The sequence below is a fragment of the Mus musculus genome, chromosome 10, assembly GCF_000001635.26.
Source record: "Mus musculus strain C57BL/6J chromosome 10, GRCm38.p6 C57BL/6J".
In the NCBI taxonomy this organism is placed as follows: Eukaryota; Metazoa; Chordata; class Mammalia; order Rodentia; family Muridae; genus Mus; species Mus musculus.
The window spans coordinates 42,868,898-42,885,057 of NC_000076.6; the positions used below are offsets into that span (position 1 = coordinate 42,868,898).

Consider the following 16,160-nt stretch of genomic DNA (forward strand, 5'->3'; position numbering starts at 1 on the left):
GATGTCTGCCAGCATCCAAGAACAGCTCGGGGGAGCCGGCTTTGAGGGGAGGGCTGCAGAGAAAATGAGAAGGAACCTATAGAGCCCGCAGTATCCCTGGAATAACGTTAAAAAGGCAGCTCTTATGGGATGCTTTCTAAAAGTGGTTTCACGGAACTGGAAAAAAAAAGAGAAGGAGAGTGTGGGACCTCAGTGTGCAGGGGACGTCAATGGTCAAGCCCAGGGAGTCAACAGGGCAGCAACAGGACATCCAAAACGAGTCTCGACTCTATTTGTGGTACTTTACCCAACGCTTCTACCCTGCAGAATGTCACATAGCCTTAGTTAGATTGCAGGTTCAACTTCCTTTCTCCTGATAAGAACCTGTTCCGATACCACCTGAGACTCCTGAACCCTTCCCCATGCTAATGAGGCATTTCGTTACCTTAAGCCTTCAGCCAATGAATGACCTCTGCCCACCCGGGATGTTCCTATCCCCAGCGCCCCCCCCCCCAATTATATAAGTCTTGAATCACCCCAAGTAAAGTTGATCTGCCTCCCTGCAGCTGGTCCTGGTGTGTCTTCTTCACAGGGTTTCCCAACCCCCATCATGGTTAACAATCACAGAGGGTGGGGATAACCACAGTGAGAGATAACACCGTGTGGGTGCCTGGAACTGAACCTGGATCTTCTGCAAGAGCAAAACGTGCTGACTGCTGAGCCATCTCTCCAGGCCACCTTCTTTTCTTTTAAAGGCACCAGTTCTATTGGTTTAGGGCCCCACCCTTACGACCTCATTAACCCATACTTGATTCGGTAAGAGACCGGCCTCCAAATATGGTCCCACTGCCAGTTAGGGCTTCAGCACAGGAAAGGAACACACATCAGCCATGGCAGTGCTTACCTGAGTCTGGCTTGTTTTTATCCACATCCCTGTGAATGCCATGGTAACCGTGCCTCCTAGTGGCCTCTCCACTGAGCAGATGCCTACATATCCTGGACATTTAAGCTTGTCTTGTTCCCGCTGTACTTGCTCCAGACATGCTCGGGGTCCACAGAGGTTCCAGCTCTCCCCTGCAGCAGAAAAGGTGGCCTTCAAGTCCCCAAATCTCACTCCAGAGCTCACACTTGCCAAGTCAGGTTCAATGTCCTACCTGTTAGTGGAACATGAGATCCCTTCCCAGAGGTCAGGATCCATCCTAAGATGCTTAAAATTCCAATTGGAGGGGAGTCTTGATGGTAAGAGGTCCAGGTAAGTGGAAATTATGAGTCACACTTTCAGACCAGGTTTTCTCCTCTCCATTTCTGTTCTGCTGGCTAGCCTCCCAGTGAGATTGCCTGGGTCCGAGATCCTTTGAATTAAACATCTCTATGTGGCATCACTGCTGGTGCCAGGGTCAGAACTGAAGTCCTGCATTCCCGAATCCTATGCCAAAACAGCTGTCAGTGGTGGTCAGTTAATTTGAGGACATCTTAATTTGATGGTGAACAAGGTGGTGTCACTTGTGTAGCAGGCAATGTACGGAGAGCTATAGGAAGAAGACTGAGTGTAAGTAACGTTGGTTTTGGGTTCTTACTGATGGTGACAATCCCCAAGCCCCTGACTGAGCCTCCAGGACAGAGTCAAGTGCCAGGCAGATATCTGCCTCCGACCTGAGGAGACACCCTGGCTAACCACCCCTTCCACACCTTCCCTGGGAGCATTAGAGAGAGGCCACTATATTTTCTGGATGCATCAGGAGATCTGCAGACATGGGGAGGGAGGGGTCACTGGAAGCAGTTATGAGCCTGAAGACCCCCGTGGCTGGCCCCTCCCTGAGCTGGAGTATCAACTGTGCTAAAGGACATTCTTGCTTACTTGTTGCATGGAAAACCTAACCCTAAAGCCATTCCAACCCCCTTGCTCCCCACCTCTTCCTCCCCTGCTCTGTCCTCAGGAAAACTATCATGGCCTCCCTCCTCAACTACCTAAGATAACAGTTGTGGATTCCCAACTTTCCTCACCCCTTGACTTCAAGTCTGAAAACAAGTCCTTACGGATGCTACGTGTAAGAGAGTTTCCTGCTTCCTCTGTCCCCACCTATTCCCTATTGCCCTTGTGCAGGCTCCATGGCACCCTCAGGAGACCACAGCTTGGCACCTTTACATCTGTCTCCTTCTTTAGCCAGTTTTGCACACTGCACTAATGATACCATCATAAGACACAAGATCTGATTATCTTAGTCTGTTGGCGAATGGTAACAAAAGACCTTAAATTGGATAACATAGATAACAAGAAGTTTGTTTCTCACAGATCTGGAGTTGGGCAGTCTAAGGTCAGAGTGGGAGTGATGTCAGTGGAGGACACCCTCTATTTCCAAGGTGGTGCCATGTTTCTGGGTCCTTCAGACAAGACATAGCATCATCTTGTAAGAAGGGAAAGAAGAGGCAGGGAGTGAGTGGTTCTTAAATCTTGAGTCTTTATGGGGTGGCTAATTCCATTCATGGGAAGAGAGCCTTCGTGGTTTAATTACTCCCCAAGGGATACACATTTCAATATGGTGGCAATGGAGATCTAATTTCAACATGAATTTTTATAAATCATACTGTCTTGGTCACTCAACATGTTTCCCCTCCACATTTATGTGTGTGTGTGTGTGTGTGTGTGTGTGTGTGTGTGTGTGTGTGGTTATGTATATGGAATGGTTGTGTGTGTATGTGTGTGTTTAGATATGTATAACGAATGGTTGTGTGTGTGTGTGTGTGTGTGTGTGTGTGTTCATGTGTGTAAGTCTGAGGACAGCCTTCTGGAGTCAGTTTGCTCTTCTCATCATGTGGGTCTCAGGAATTGAATTCAGGTCATCGGGTTTAGCGCAAGCTTCTCTACTCGCTAAGCCACGTCACCGGCCAACTCACCTGCTCACAACCCCAGATCCCATTACTTACACTTGGTTGCCAAATACTTTTCTGCGTCTTCAACTATATCATCACAGTATCTAAGTCTACTGCTTATAATTACCTAATTATAGATGATTCTTGGGTACATGCATGTGTAGTGATGGGTTGCTGTCTACCACTGTGTTAATGCAGTCACTCATTGTGGATGTTATAAAGCACATGGGACAGAACAAATGAAGAAGAGCCGCTGAACCTTTGCCCACCCTCCTCCCTCTCCCACCCTCCCTCTTCCTCCCTCCCACAAGACTGTCACCTTCCACATTGTCTTTCTGTGCCCTGACATTCTCTTGTGTCACACCTTCATGCGATGACATTCTGTGTAAGACACAGACAGACAGACAGACAGACGGACAGACAGGAGGAGGATGGGGAGTAATGGAGACTTAATTCTGACTACCATGCACTTATTAAGCTGATGCAGTTTGGGACATGATGGGTGAATAACGTTGTTGCTTATTTCCCCCTCGGACTGTAACTAGTTCTCAGAAGTGCTATAAGTAACAGAAAATAGCGCTGCTCTCTGAATTTAAGCAGGAGCAAGAACCTAGTCATTTTACGGGAGCAGGAATGGAGGATAGCCGTAGCTGGAGGGGGCCTGTCCCCATCTCGGGCAGCATTGCCAAGGCCTGTGCCCAGGAGAGCTGTGAGCCCAGACTGCACACCAAGTTTGGGAGCCACAAAGGCACGGCCAAGCCTCTCTCCTTGCCCAGCCCGCAGGGAGAGTGCTTAACTTGCTTTTTAGATAGTCTCGCCAGTGTCTGAATTGGGCTAATAAATATGACAACAAGAACGAAATGGGACAGGAAAGGCTGAGGCAGCGTTTCGCTAATCTGTGCGGAGTATTAGCCAAGGCATCATGAGCCCTCAGCAATGAAATGGTGCTTTGGCTTCAGGCATTTTAATTAGAAGCCCTGGGAATATCCAAGCTGTGGTCCTGAAGGAAGGCCTAGGCCTTGTAAGTGGACCCAAGGCAAGCCTTCGTCCAGACCCTGTGTGGCAGTTAAGGAGTCTTGTTAGGGGTAGGGTTTGGGGAGGAGAGCCAAGAGTGTCTGAGAGGAGGGGGTGGGGCTCTGTGGGCTTGTGTCCAACAGCAATTAGCCATTCAGCTGTCAGCACCCCGGCCCTTGTTTTAACAAATGGTAGCAAAGATTGACAGAAAAGCTTCAATCCATGATGGACACGAGGGCATTTTTAAAAAGGTTCTTTTCTCTCTTTCATCTTTTACCCTGTGATTTAAATACCACAGAAAGGATAAAGACATCATGAAGGAAAGCGGCTAGCATACCTAGTCCCTGAAATTTATGGGGATTACGCAGAGAACGCTTAGGCACATTTCACCAAAGAATTCCCCAGCTCTCAAAGACTCGCTTCAGATTCCTCCTCCTTGTCTTCAGCCACTTCAGCACAGGAGGATCTGAGCCCATGGCAAGGGGGACAGCACCTCTGTCCCACAGGCTCAAGGGGAGGGCCCTGAGCTCTGCCACCTACAGACACCACTTGCACAAAGAGCCAAGAACCAAGGGAAACAGATGGCAGCCTCCTAGAGTCATGGGGTCTTCACCAGCATTGGGTCTCCTAGCTTGGAGCTGGGACACAGTGCTTGACATGGTGGGATTAAAGGGGGATGAAAGGTCTGTGCCAAGCCTCGATGAGAGTTTGGTACTCAAAGCCAACACTTCTGTGACAGCTCAGGGACACAAGTGCTAACACCGGACACTGAGTCCTGAAAGGCTCAATAACAGTGGGTCTCATAGACTCGCTTACTCTGGACATTTAGAGAACAGCTGTCTACTAGATCAAGAGCTACAAAGTGCTGCCTTCTGCCAGTCATATGGTGTCTCATAGGCATGCTCAGACCCACAGCCAGTACCCTGTTTCTGTAGGTTGGGGTTTAACTATCTCATGTGTGAGATTTTCCCAATGATGGTACACTCTGAGGACAGCTACTTCCTTCCCTCCTATTGTACATAAAGTCCTAGGGTAGGCTGTTGGTGTTGTTTTTTAAAGATATATCATATCTATCATATCGTATCATCATATCATATCATCATCATATCATATCATCTATATCTATCTGTATATATGGTATGTATGTATGTATGTATGTATGTATGTATGTATGTGTGTGCCTATATAAGTTTATGTGCATCATGTGTGTGCAGTGCCCAGGGAGGCCAAAACAAAGCATTGGATCTACTGGGGCTGGAGTTAGAGGTGGTAGTGAGCCACTATGTGGGTTCTGGGAACTGAATCTAAGTGTGAGCACCTTTAACCACTGAACCATCTTTCTAGCCCCAGCTATTGGTTTCTGGACAGCCCAGGATGGGAATTATAGCCCTGCCAATGTCCAGGTAGACAAGTCGCCTCTCCTTGTGTCTCTGAGTCTTGGTATTGTCATGATTAGAGGAGAGATGATAACACCCAGATTAGCCAGTAGTCATACTGTGGCACATGAAGTGGGCAGTTTGGGATGCATTGGCAGGCTGAGCCCATGCTCAGTATTTCTTAGAGGCTGAGTTCCCTGTTTGACTGCCCTGAGTTGAAAAGAGAATCTATAACATCAGAGAGAGAGAGAGAGAGAGAGAGAGAGAGAGAGAGAGAGAGAGAGAGAGAGAGAAAGAGAGAGAGAGAGAAGAAGAAGAAGAAGAAGAAGAAGAAGAAGGAGAAGGAGAAGGAGAAGGAGAAGGAGAAGGAGAAGGAGAAGGAGGAGAAGGAGAAGAAGGAGAAGAAGGAGAAGAAGGAGAAGAAGAAGAAGGAGAAAGAGAAAGAGAGAAAGAAAGAGAAAGAGAAAAAGAAAAAGAAAAAGAGAAAAAGAAAAACCACAGGGAAGACTGTAGGTTCAGGACACTCTCTGGTATCACCTCCATGATAGGCCCTGTTTTATTTAATGAGACAAGAAGGGGCCTATCCTTAGGCAGTCCTCAGATGCTTACATTCAAACCCAGTTGGAGAACTCATAGCCAGTCTTCTCAGTGTCACCTTGGACCTTGGGTTCTCTGACTCCTCTCGTCCCAGTTTCCCCCCAGAGAGAAGTCAGACTTCAATGCTGTTGTCCCTATGGTCACAGGGAAGACACTGCTTCAGGGCCAAGCTGGTTTCTCATCAGCTCAGGTTGCCAGGGTTGTAGCTGCCCTGTGCTACTCAATCCGAGGGCCTATAAAACAGTTCCTCACATATGTGAAACTTGACATCACCCTCTGCTGAGCTGAGCTGAGCTGGAAAACTTAGAGCTTAGGATACAGTTGATAGTGCAGCTTTGGATGGGTCTGAGCACAGCCCGTTTTCAGATGTACTTGATGCCTTTCATCTAACAGAAACATTAGGGCTCACACGATCCACTAGGATTCGAGTTCCAGAGAGCTGCACTGAGGGATCCTGAGGTGATGCTCTGCTTCTGTCAGAAGGGCAACAGCATGCTTTCGTCATCTTCATCTTTCTCAGAGTTCATGAGAACAAGCATGTGGCCCTTATACCACACACTCCATGGTCTTGCTAGTTGTCACCCTACAGATTATCCAAATGGTCACTACTGCCTCTGGCCCAGTTCCCGCTCTCTGTCTATTCCCGTTGTTCTTCTCAGGGACATGCTACAGCGTGGAAAAGGGAGAGACCTCAGGGTGCAGGCCAAGTGCCCAGGTTATCATTTACAGTGGTGTGGGTCCTGGGAAACTCACACAGGGCCAAGTCTCTCCTGAGGGTGTTACAAAAACCTAACGAGGTGATCAATGACTGTGCCAGGGCCTGGCATGAGGCAAGCCCATTCAACAGGCTGTTGACTTTCTCTTCTGCATGCTGTTTAGTGTTGGGACTCTGTCTTTGAGACTCAGGTGGTGGGAGACAAGGGCTGGTTATTGTTTGTTTGGTTTTTGTTTGTTTTGTTTTTTAAATACTCGATTTAGTTACTCCCTTCCTCCTTGTCTCTTCTTTGTTAATCTGGTAGAAATCAAGGTGGCATACTGGTCATGTAGAATTGACAAGCTCACTTACTCATCCACCCACTCAATATAAGCCCCTTCCGCTTTAGCTCTGTGCTTATCCTTATGGATACAAAGGTGGGAAGGACATGACTTTATCTACGAGACACTTCTAGTCTAATTATGGTGCTGAGCAGGAAGGCTGGCAAGTCACGGGTGAGTCCCGTGCATGGCAAGGCAGGCTATGCAGGGCACCATGCAAGAGGGAGACTGAGATCATGCCTAGGATATGCCCCTGAACCTTTGGAAGGACCCCTTTGCATATGCCAGGGCAGAGAAGTGGAGAGAGATATGAGGCTGCAGCAGCCTATGCAGGGGAGTCCTGCAGGGAGGGAAGCTGTGGAGCTGCCTTCAGCTGGGCCTCACCGGGATCCTTTTCTAAAGGCAGAATTCTGCTCTACCGAAGGGGAAATGGGCTCTCTGCAAATCTACAATACAGAGCTAGGTCAGGGAGAGGAGTGGGAAGCGAGGCTCAGCAGAGGATTGGGAAGAATTCAGTCACTTGTGCCCAGCAATGGAGAAGGTCCTGCCTTCTAAGAGGAACCCTTGAGGGTGTGGGTCTTGAACAAAAGGAAACCAGAAAGGAGGAACTTAACTCCCGAGTCTCCTGCCACCCCCAACTCCCACACTCAGATGGCTCCGCTTGGCTGTGTTGTCCAGCTCCATGGTCAGCTTTTACTCTAAGCTAGTGTGAACCAGAGAGGTGCATGCAGGCCTTCAACGCAGATAGGGATCATATTCTGTTGGCTCTAATCTGTCTTGGGGGCCCTAGTTTTAAAATGCTTTTCTTAAGAGATTAAAAAAAAAAAAAAAAAGGATTGTCCAGGTAATATCTTGTGTTAGAAGAAACTGCAAGAGCTAAGTCAATTTAGGAAATTCACAGAGGTATGCATGGGTGCTCATGTATGCACATATATAATTTTAGATAACTTAGAATAAACAATAAACAGCCTTTCTGTAACTTGCAATACTGTGGTTTTTATCTAGCACTTTCTCTCTATACTCCCCTTTGGACACTGCATTGGACAAGGCAGAATTCAAACTGAAAAGCAGAGTTCTGGAGCCTGTCTTGACCTGGGGTCTAGCCTCAGGCAACTGTGGCCATTCTGTCTCCACTTAACTCAAGGATTGTATCACCATGCCTCCTCTGAATTGGTTAACATTATATTTCTTAGTTATCCAAGCTGAACACCATAGCTTTGTTTATATTTAAATGAAAATGAGTGTATCAGTATAGGCTCTAGTTAATCCCAAAGATGAGAAAGAGAGGAGAAAGACCATTGGCTAAATTAATTGAAACAAACAATTAATTAAAGCAAGCTTTTAAATTCATGGATATGAACTGACCCCCCTAAGGTGGGTTTCAAGAGGTCAGCATTGGGTGTGAGGAAGACAAGGTTTTTATAGCCCAGGGGTAGGGCGTTTCCAAACGGGAGGAAAGAGGTGAGGCTACAGAAACAAACATAATCATAACAAGTCCGTCATAGTGACCTCCTGGGAGAAAAACACTGTTGCAAAGTGGGCACAACAAAGTGATCATAACAACAAGTAGTCATAGTAACCTTTCAAACGAAGATAGTGTTGTAAGATGATTATAAACAACTTCTTTTCAACAAAAGCATGGCTGCTGTTTTCTGGACAGTACAGGTGGGACACAGCCCAATCCTTGAGAAACAGCGGCTTAAAGAAAACAGACAGACAAACCAACCTGGTTAGTCTTTACAGGACTGGTCAGATGAGCGTAGATGGTTTTTGAGCCTAAGATGGAGGCAGGCTGGTTCTTTACTATGTAGCTGTACAGTCAGAGCGAACCTTTTAAAACATGGCAAGGGCTGTAGTGTGGCTGTCGTAACACTTAGAAAACACACACAGGGAGAGAGAGAGAGAGAGAGAGAGAGAGAGAGAGAGAGAGAGAGAGAGAGAGAGAGAGAGAGAGAGCGCTCCAGTTGTATCTCTGCTCTACTCAGAAATGCCCAGTGGCTCTTCATCCAGCTCAAAAAGAAAAGTGTTTTCAGTGACCCAAGAATAGCAATACGAGGTCCCCATTGTCTCCTCTACCTCACTCCCAACCGTGTTCCTTCATTTTGTATCTGGCTTGTTAGTTTTGACACACCAAGTCCACAGCTGCCCCAGGGATTTTACCTGTTGTTCTGTTTCTCTAGGATGTCTTCACCACAGTCCTTAGGACTTTAAGTGTCTTGGAGTTTGCTTGCGCATCCTTTAGAGAGACCCTCCCTCCCAGCCCTCCCTGCATCAGGCTTTACTGCCACTTTTAAGCTGACCTTTATGGCATCTCTCATCATGGCTGGATCTATGTCTGTTTTAATGGTTTGCGTCTTTCCACTGAGAGATAAGTTCCATGAGACCAGTAACACTGGTTATCATTTATACTATATCCTTGGTACCCAGAACACTGCCAGGGAGTGAGCACTTGTTTTTTTTTTTTAGACTAGCATTTGCTGAAGAAATGGGTGGATAGCTGAGTGAATCTATGTGGCAGGAAGACTCTCTTGCCCAGCACTCTCACGTGCTAATCCCTACTGTCTTAGGGTTTTACTGCTGTGAACAGACACCATGACCAAGGCAACTCAGATAAGGATCAGAGTGCTGCCCATAGCCCTGGACTACCTATTGCCTGACCCTACTTGCCTTTGTGGGTTGGAGGTGCAGTGGCTCAGAACCAACAGCACAGACTCCCAGAGCAGGTGAGAAACACTGCAGCAAGCTCATCTGACCAGTCCTGTAAGCTCCTTTAACATCCTCCCCATTGGTCCCAAGAAAGCATCTCTTCTAAATAGCAGTTCCTGATTGGCTGGCATTGTCTGTGGCAGCAATCCTTGGTCTCTCAGGCAGTCCTCAATTAGATCCTCCTGCAGGAGATGCCTTTGTGGCTCAGAGGTGGCCATGCCATTTCTCCTACATCAGAGTTCAGTCCATTATCATTAAGGCAGGAGCATGGCAGTGTCCAGGCAGGCATGGTGCAGGAGGAGCTGAGAGTTCTACATCTTGTTCTGAAGGCAAATAGGAGAAGACTGGCTTCCAAGCAGCTAGGATGAGGGTCCTAAAGGCCATACCCACAGTGATGCATTTCTTCCAACAAGGCCACACCTCTAAATAATGCCACTCCTTGGGCCAAGCATATTCAAACCACAGCTCTACAGACAGTGTGCTGTTTTAGAAATGTTCGCCTGTGAGCAAGTGTAGCAACAGGTACCCTGCCTCCAGGTAGATGTAGAATCACAGGCGTGACCTCTGTCCCTGGGAAGCAACAGGAAACATCTGGGAAATTGAACATCATATTTATCAATGGGAAAAGTGGTAGAAACCTTATCGACTGCATTCCAGAAAAAAACAAAAAACAGCTCTTCTACCATGTAAGGAAGAGCTATGTAGGAGTCAGTTTTCACCCTGGGACTCAGATAAATATGGTGGGGATGGGGTGGGAGGTGGGGGGTGGGATAGAGGAGGTTTCAGCTGGTTAGAGAAATGCATGCTGAGCTCCCTGGAAAGACAGCTTGAGTGTGCTTAGCCGTTTGAGGAGATGAGAAATGGACCATACGAGTTGGGACTAGGGTGTCTAGAGACCACACAAGGAATGACAGATGGTCCTTCTCCAGATAGAAGATTCTAAAAGGAGATTAATCTGGTTCTCATGAGAGGTTGCAGGGAGGGGCCAGAGTCTGTAAGACCCTGGCAGGCTTCCTGTGCAGCCTCCAGCCAGTCTGGATGGAGAGAGGGGAGCTGGATAGGAGAGTAGGGGGGCAGGGACAGGATGGCGATCAGATGGTGCGGGGAGAGGGCTGGGAGTGAGAATGGAAGTCAGTGGGGACATCTGCAGCACTAGCTAGAGGTCTGAGCTGGAGGCTACAAGGACTCTACGGGGTAACCTCAGCTGAGATTCCTACCGGAGGGAGATTGAGAGACTGAAGTGCCCACTTCCTGCAGCCCGGCAGGATTTCCAGAGGGACGGACGGGGACATCAATCCACTCACAAAACCTTCAATCCAAACTTTGCTTTGCCTACAGGATGTGCTGGGACAAAGATGGAGCAGAGACTGAGGGAATGGCCAACCAATGGACTGCCCCCATTTGAGACCCAGCCCATGTGAAAGAGCCAACCCCTGACACTGTTAATGATACTCTGCTATGCTTGCAGCCAGGAGCCTAGCATGACTGTCTCCTGAGGGCTTCATCCAGCAGTGGATGGAGACAGATGCAGAGAGACCCACTGCCAAACAGCAGAGCCCGGGAGACTTGTGGAAGAGTGGGGGGTGGAAGTGAGCAACTCAGAGGGGTCGGCACACCACGAGAAGACTTAAACAGTCAACTAACCTGGGACTGTGGGGGCTCACAGAGCCTGGGCCACCAACCAGGGAGCTTGTAGGAGCTGGACCTAGATCCCCTAGACATTTGTAGCAAATGTGCGGCTTGGTCTTCATGTGACTTCCCTAATAAGTGGAGCGAACCATGTCTCGTTCTCTGTTGCCTGCCATTGGATCCTTTCCCCTACCTGGACTGCCTGTTTGGGCCTCAGTGGGAGAGGGTGTGCCTAGTCCTGCTGGGACTGGACGCCCCAGGGTGGGGTGTACCCAAGGGGGCTCCTCTGAGGAGAAGGGGAGGGAGCAATGGAGATTTGTACTGTTGGGACTGGAAGGAGAGAAGGGAGGCTGTGATCGGGTGTAAAGTGAATACAAAAATTTAAAAATTAAATAAATTTTTAAAAGGGCGTCTGTATGGGTGCTCTGTAGGACTCCCCTCATAACACAGCCCTCATTCTGGTGCACAGACTTCCTCGTTATCTTATTGAAGTACGCTGGAGATACCCCTCCCCCATTGCTCTATAGACGATTTTCATTGCTCTGCTTGATCAATTTGGAGAGTATAATTTTATTCATCTATTCAAACAACTTCAGCTTTATTGATATGTGTCTCTTGCTGGGATTTTACTCCATAGATTTTTTTTTGTTCTTAATTTGATGGATCGCTCTTTTCCAATCAGTATGAATCTCATTTGAACTAATTTTTCTGGTTTTGTACAGTGGAAACCTAAATAAGTGTTTTAGGTCTTTTTTCTTCCAGGTTTTTTAAAGAGGGTCTTGCTCTAGAGTCCAGCCTGGCCTTGAGTTTATGTGCGGCTCCTTTGTCTCAGACCTCCAGGTTCAGACCCACCAACCTTTCCTCCCTTCTTTTCTTCTTCCATGTGTCCTTTATTTTTGTTTTTTTGTTTTTGTTTTTTAAGACAGAGTCTCACATAGCCAAGGCTGATCTCAAACTTACTAAGTAGCTTAAACTCTGGATCCTCTTGCTTCCACCTGTGAAAGGCTGGGAATAAGGTATGTGCCACTGCATACAATAATTTATTTTCTGATACAAGTGTTTACGAGCAGAAGCTTATCTATACGCACTGTGCTGAACACATAAAATGCCATATGTTTGGGGGCTTGTTCTCATGGTCCATAAACACAGAATATTCTCTAATTGTGCTGGTGATTTCTTCTTTAAACCAAAGGATGGATGGATGGATGGATGGATGGATGGATAGATAGATAGATAGATAGATAGATAGATAGATAGATAGATAGATATAGATATATTTCCAGATATGTGAATTTTTAAATTATGTGTAATTTTATGTTATAATTTATATGTTGTTATTTATATATTTTTATTTTATTTATTATATTTATATTTTAAGTAGATTTTCGTATTTTATATTTTATATTTATATTTAATTTATATTTTAAGCAGATATTTAAAATTCAAATATCTGAAAATTTTCTAATCTGCTAGTTATTGACTTTTACATATTCTATAGGAGTCAGACCTTTGAAATGTGTTGGGATTTATTGAAATTTATTGAGATTTGTTTTGGGGCTGGTCTTGATGAGTACTCCATGTATTTAAAAAGACTATATTGGACATGGGAGACATGCCTATAAGTCCAAGTCTCAGGAGGCTGGGCAGGGGAATCATGAGTTTGAGGCCTGAGAGGCTGCACGGGGAGGATTTGTCTAAAATAGCAATGAATCAATGCATCAGATAAATAAATAAGCAGGATGTCTGCTCTGTGGGTCCAGAGCAAATGCTCATTTACACAGGCCCATGGGCTGCTCAGACCATCAATCTCCTTGCCTATTTTTTCAGACCTGGTCCAGCAGCTACGGAAAGCACAGTGTCAAAATCTGCAGCTAAAACTGCAGACTTGCTCCTTGTCCCTTGGTTCTGCTACCTTTAGATGCATGTGTTTTGTACCTAATTCAGCGATGCATAAGATCTTTGTGTCCCCTTGAAAGTTCAACTCATCATTGTAAGTGTCTTTATTTCTAGTAAGTCTCTGTCACCTTAAGTCCACTCTGTGAGACACTGAATAATTATCCCATCTTTCTTAGGGTTAATGTATGCACAGGCACCTTAAAAGTTTTAATTATTGGTATGTGTGTGTGTGTGTGTGTGTGTGTGGTGTGTGGTGTGTATGTGTGGTGTGTGTGTGTGTGATATGTGCATGTGTGTGCAGTGTGTGTGTGTGGTGCATGTATGTGGTGTGTGTGTGGTATATGTATGTGGTGTGTGTGTGATGTGTGTATGTGATGTATATGTGTTGTGTGTGGGTGTTGTAAGTGTGTATGAGGTGTGTGTGTGTGTTATATGTGTGTGTGTGGTGTGTGGGTGTGTGTGTGTGGTGTGTGGATGTATGTGGTATGTGTGTGTGGTGTATGTGATGTGTATGTGGTGTGTGTGTGTGTGTGTGTGTGTGTGTGTGTGTGTGTGTGGTATATGTGTGGTGTGTGTGTGTGGTGGTGGGTGGGTGTATGTGGTATGTGTATGTGGTGTATGTGTGTGTGGTGTATGTGATGTGTATGTGGTGTGTGGTGTGTGTGTATATGTGTGTGTGTGTGGTGTGTATGTGTATATGGTGTGTGGTTGTGTGTGTGTGAGGTGTGTATGTGTGCGTGTGCCTGCATGCCCTGGCACACAAACAAAGGTCAGAGGAGAACCTGTGTGACAGTCCTCTTCTCTCATGGTTTAGACGCTCTCTCTGTTGTTCTTCCCCTGCGGACACCAGCCTAGCTGGCCTGCCAGTGACAGGGGGTTCTGCCTGCACCTCCCCTTCTTCAATATGAGCGCTGAGGTTACAGATGGTGCCCCACACAAACTGAGCTGAGCCAGGCTGGACCGCAGCGCTATTTAAATCCCATGTACCTGTCACTTGCTTATCTCTCAACCAGCTTAATCGATTTTTTTAGATTTATCTTTGAATTCAACTCACACAGAACTCGAGAGTCCAACAACTGGGAAGCTGTCAGTACTGTATAATTTGTCTTAACTACTTGGTCCCTTTTCAGTGGTGCTTTATCACAAAATTTTTTTTAAAAAGACTTATCTATTTTATTAATATGAGTACCTGTCACTGTCTTCAGACACACCAAAAGAAGGCTTTGGACCCCATTAGAGATAGTTGTGAGCCACCTTGTGGTTGCTGGGAATTGAACTCAGGACCCTTGGAAGAACAGTCAGTGCTCCTAACCATTGAGCCATCTCTCCAGTCCAACCCCAGGGTTGTTGAGAGTGTTAGACCAGTGCTCCACAACTGAGCTACAAGCTCTACCCTGGAACTTGAGGCCTTTTCAATACACAATTGTTTCGTGCATTCTTAATATTTACAAATTGATTGCTTCTCAAAGGAAAAAATCTATTTCGCTCTCCTGATTAGTTTTATTGTTTTATTCTTATTAGTGCATTGTGCATGTGTGTTGGGAGAGTACATGTATGCATATGCACATACATGTGTGTGAAGGTCAGAGGACAACCCTAGGGTGTCGCTCTTTCATTGGTCTGAACTTCATCAAATAATTTAGGCGCCTGGCCAGGGGTGTCAGATGCCTGCTCAGCTCTGCCTTCCTCATGCAGGAGCAGGGTTTGAATTTTGGTCCTCAAGTTTGTAATGGAAACATCTGGCTGAAATGTCTCTCTAGACCTTTTTAATTTTAATTAAGTGTTTTAGTCTCAGACCCTCCTGAGTTCTGGAATTACGAGTATCTGCCACTACTCACCCCTCTGCCCCATTTTGATGTCTGTCCTGTGACAGAGACTGCTGGAGAGGAGGAAGGGACCTTCTTCACTGGACTGTTTTCCCACAAGGCGGCAAGTGGGTCCTGGAGAGGGGGTGGTTCACCATCAGATCTCTAGTGCTCTCCCCAGACAAAGGGCTCTGTTATTTCTGGTTTCTCTGAGTTTCTGAGTTTATCGCTGCTTACTTTCTTTCTACTCTCAGGAAAACCACCTTGCTCTGCAGCCACTACCTTATAGTGTTTTATATTAAATATTTCTTATCCAAAATCCTGCTGTGGTTGGGTCTCCTGGCAGCACCCCGCCTCACCCAGCCCCCGGCTTCACAGTTCTTTATCTTTTGGGGACAAAACCCATGCCCTGTGTTGGCATACTTCCGACGGCAGGAAGAGTTAGCAAGAAGTAGAACTACAGAAGCCAAAAATCAAGGTTAGTTCATTTAGGACATTTTCCTGGAGCCTGGGACTATGGACCAAGTTTGTTGTTGTTGTTTGTTTGCTTATTCATTTGTCTTTTTTTTTTTAATTGATTCTTTGTGAGTTTTACATCACACACCCAGTCTCACTCATCTTCCCATCCCTTGTATCTGCCTTCTGTCCTTGCAACCTCTCTCCACAAAAATATACTAAAAAACAAAATTAAAACAAATAAACAAACCAAAACAAAGCACAGCAAACATTCTCTTGTGGAAGCTCAAGCTTTGGATCTGCAGGCCCAGCCCTTTCACGAACTCCAGTAATTTATAGATGAGGTAGATGTTGGATGGGACCTGGGAGGTAGCTAGATCGATCAGTCGGCCTGCCAGCTCTCCCGCACCTGCACCACGAGGCAAGCTCTCGGGCACTGCTTAGTGAGCTCACCCAATGCTGCGTCCAGCAAAGAGCAGAGCCTGTTCTCCTGCTCTGCAGCTCACCGGAGCCTCTGACACCAGGATCGACTGCACTGTGCTGTCCAGGGGAAGCGTGGGGCCCACTCTCCCAAGTGTTGCACCCAGCGAGCGACTGGGCCAGTTCTGAACAGCCCTTGGACATTTACAAGGTCCCAGGGACGTCTGTACGAACTTCAGTGATAGTACGAGCTACAGACATCAATACAGATCCCCGATCCTGCATAGCCACGGACCCAGACATGGCCCTCAGTGGCGACATGGACTGGGACTTCACCATGGCCACAGATGGCAGACATGCCACTCACAACAGGCCA

General features: G+C 46.6%; 1 protein-coding gene across 9 annotated transcripts in view; it reads left to right on the forward strand.

Annotated features, from left to right (window-relative positions):
• Positions 1 to 16,160, forward strand: part of Scml4 (Scm polycomb group protein like 4) — a 102,706-nt gene that overhangs the window by 10,821 nt on the left and 75,725 nt on the right. The gene's annotated exons all lie outside the window — the stretch shown is intronic.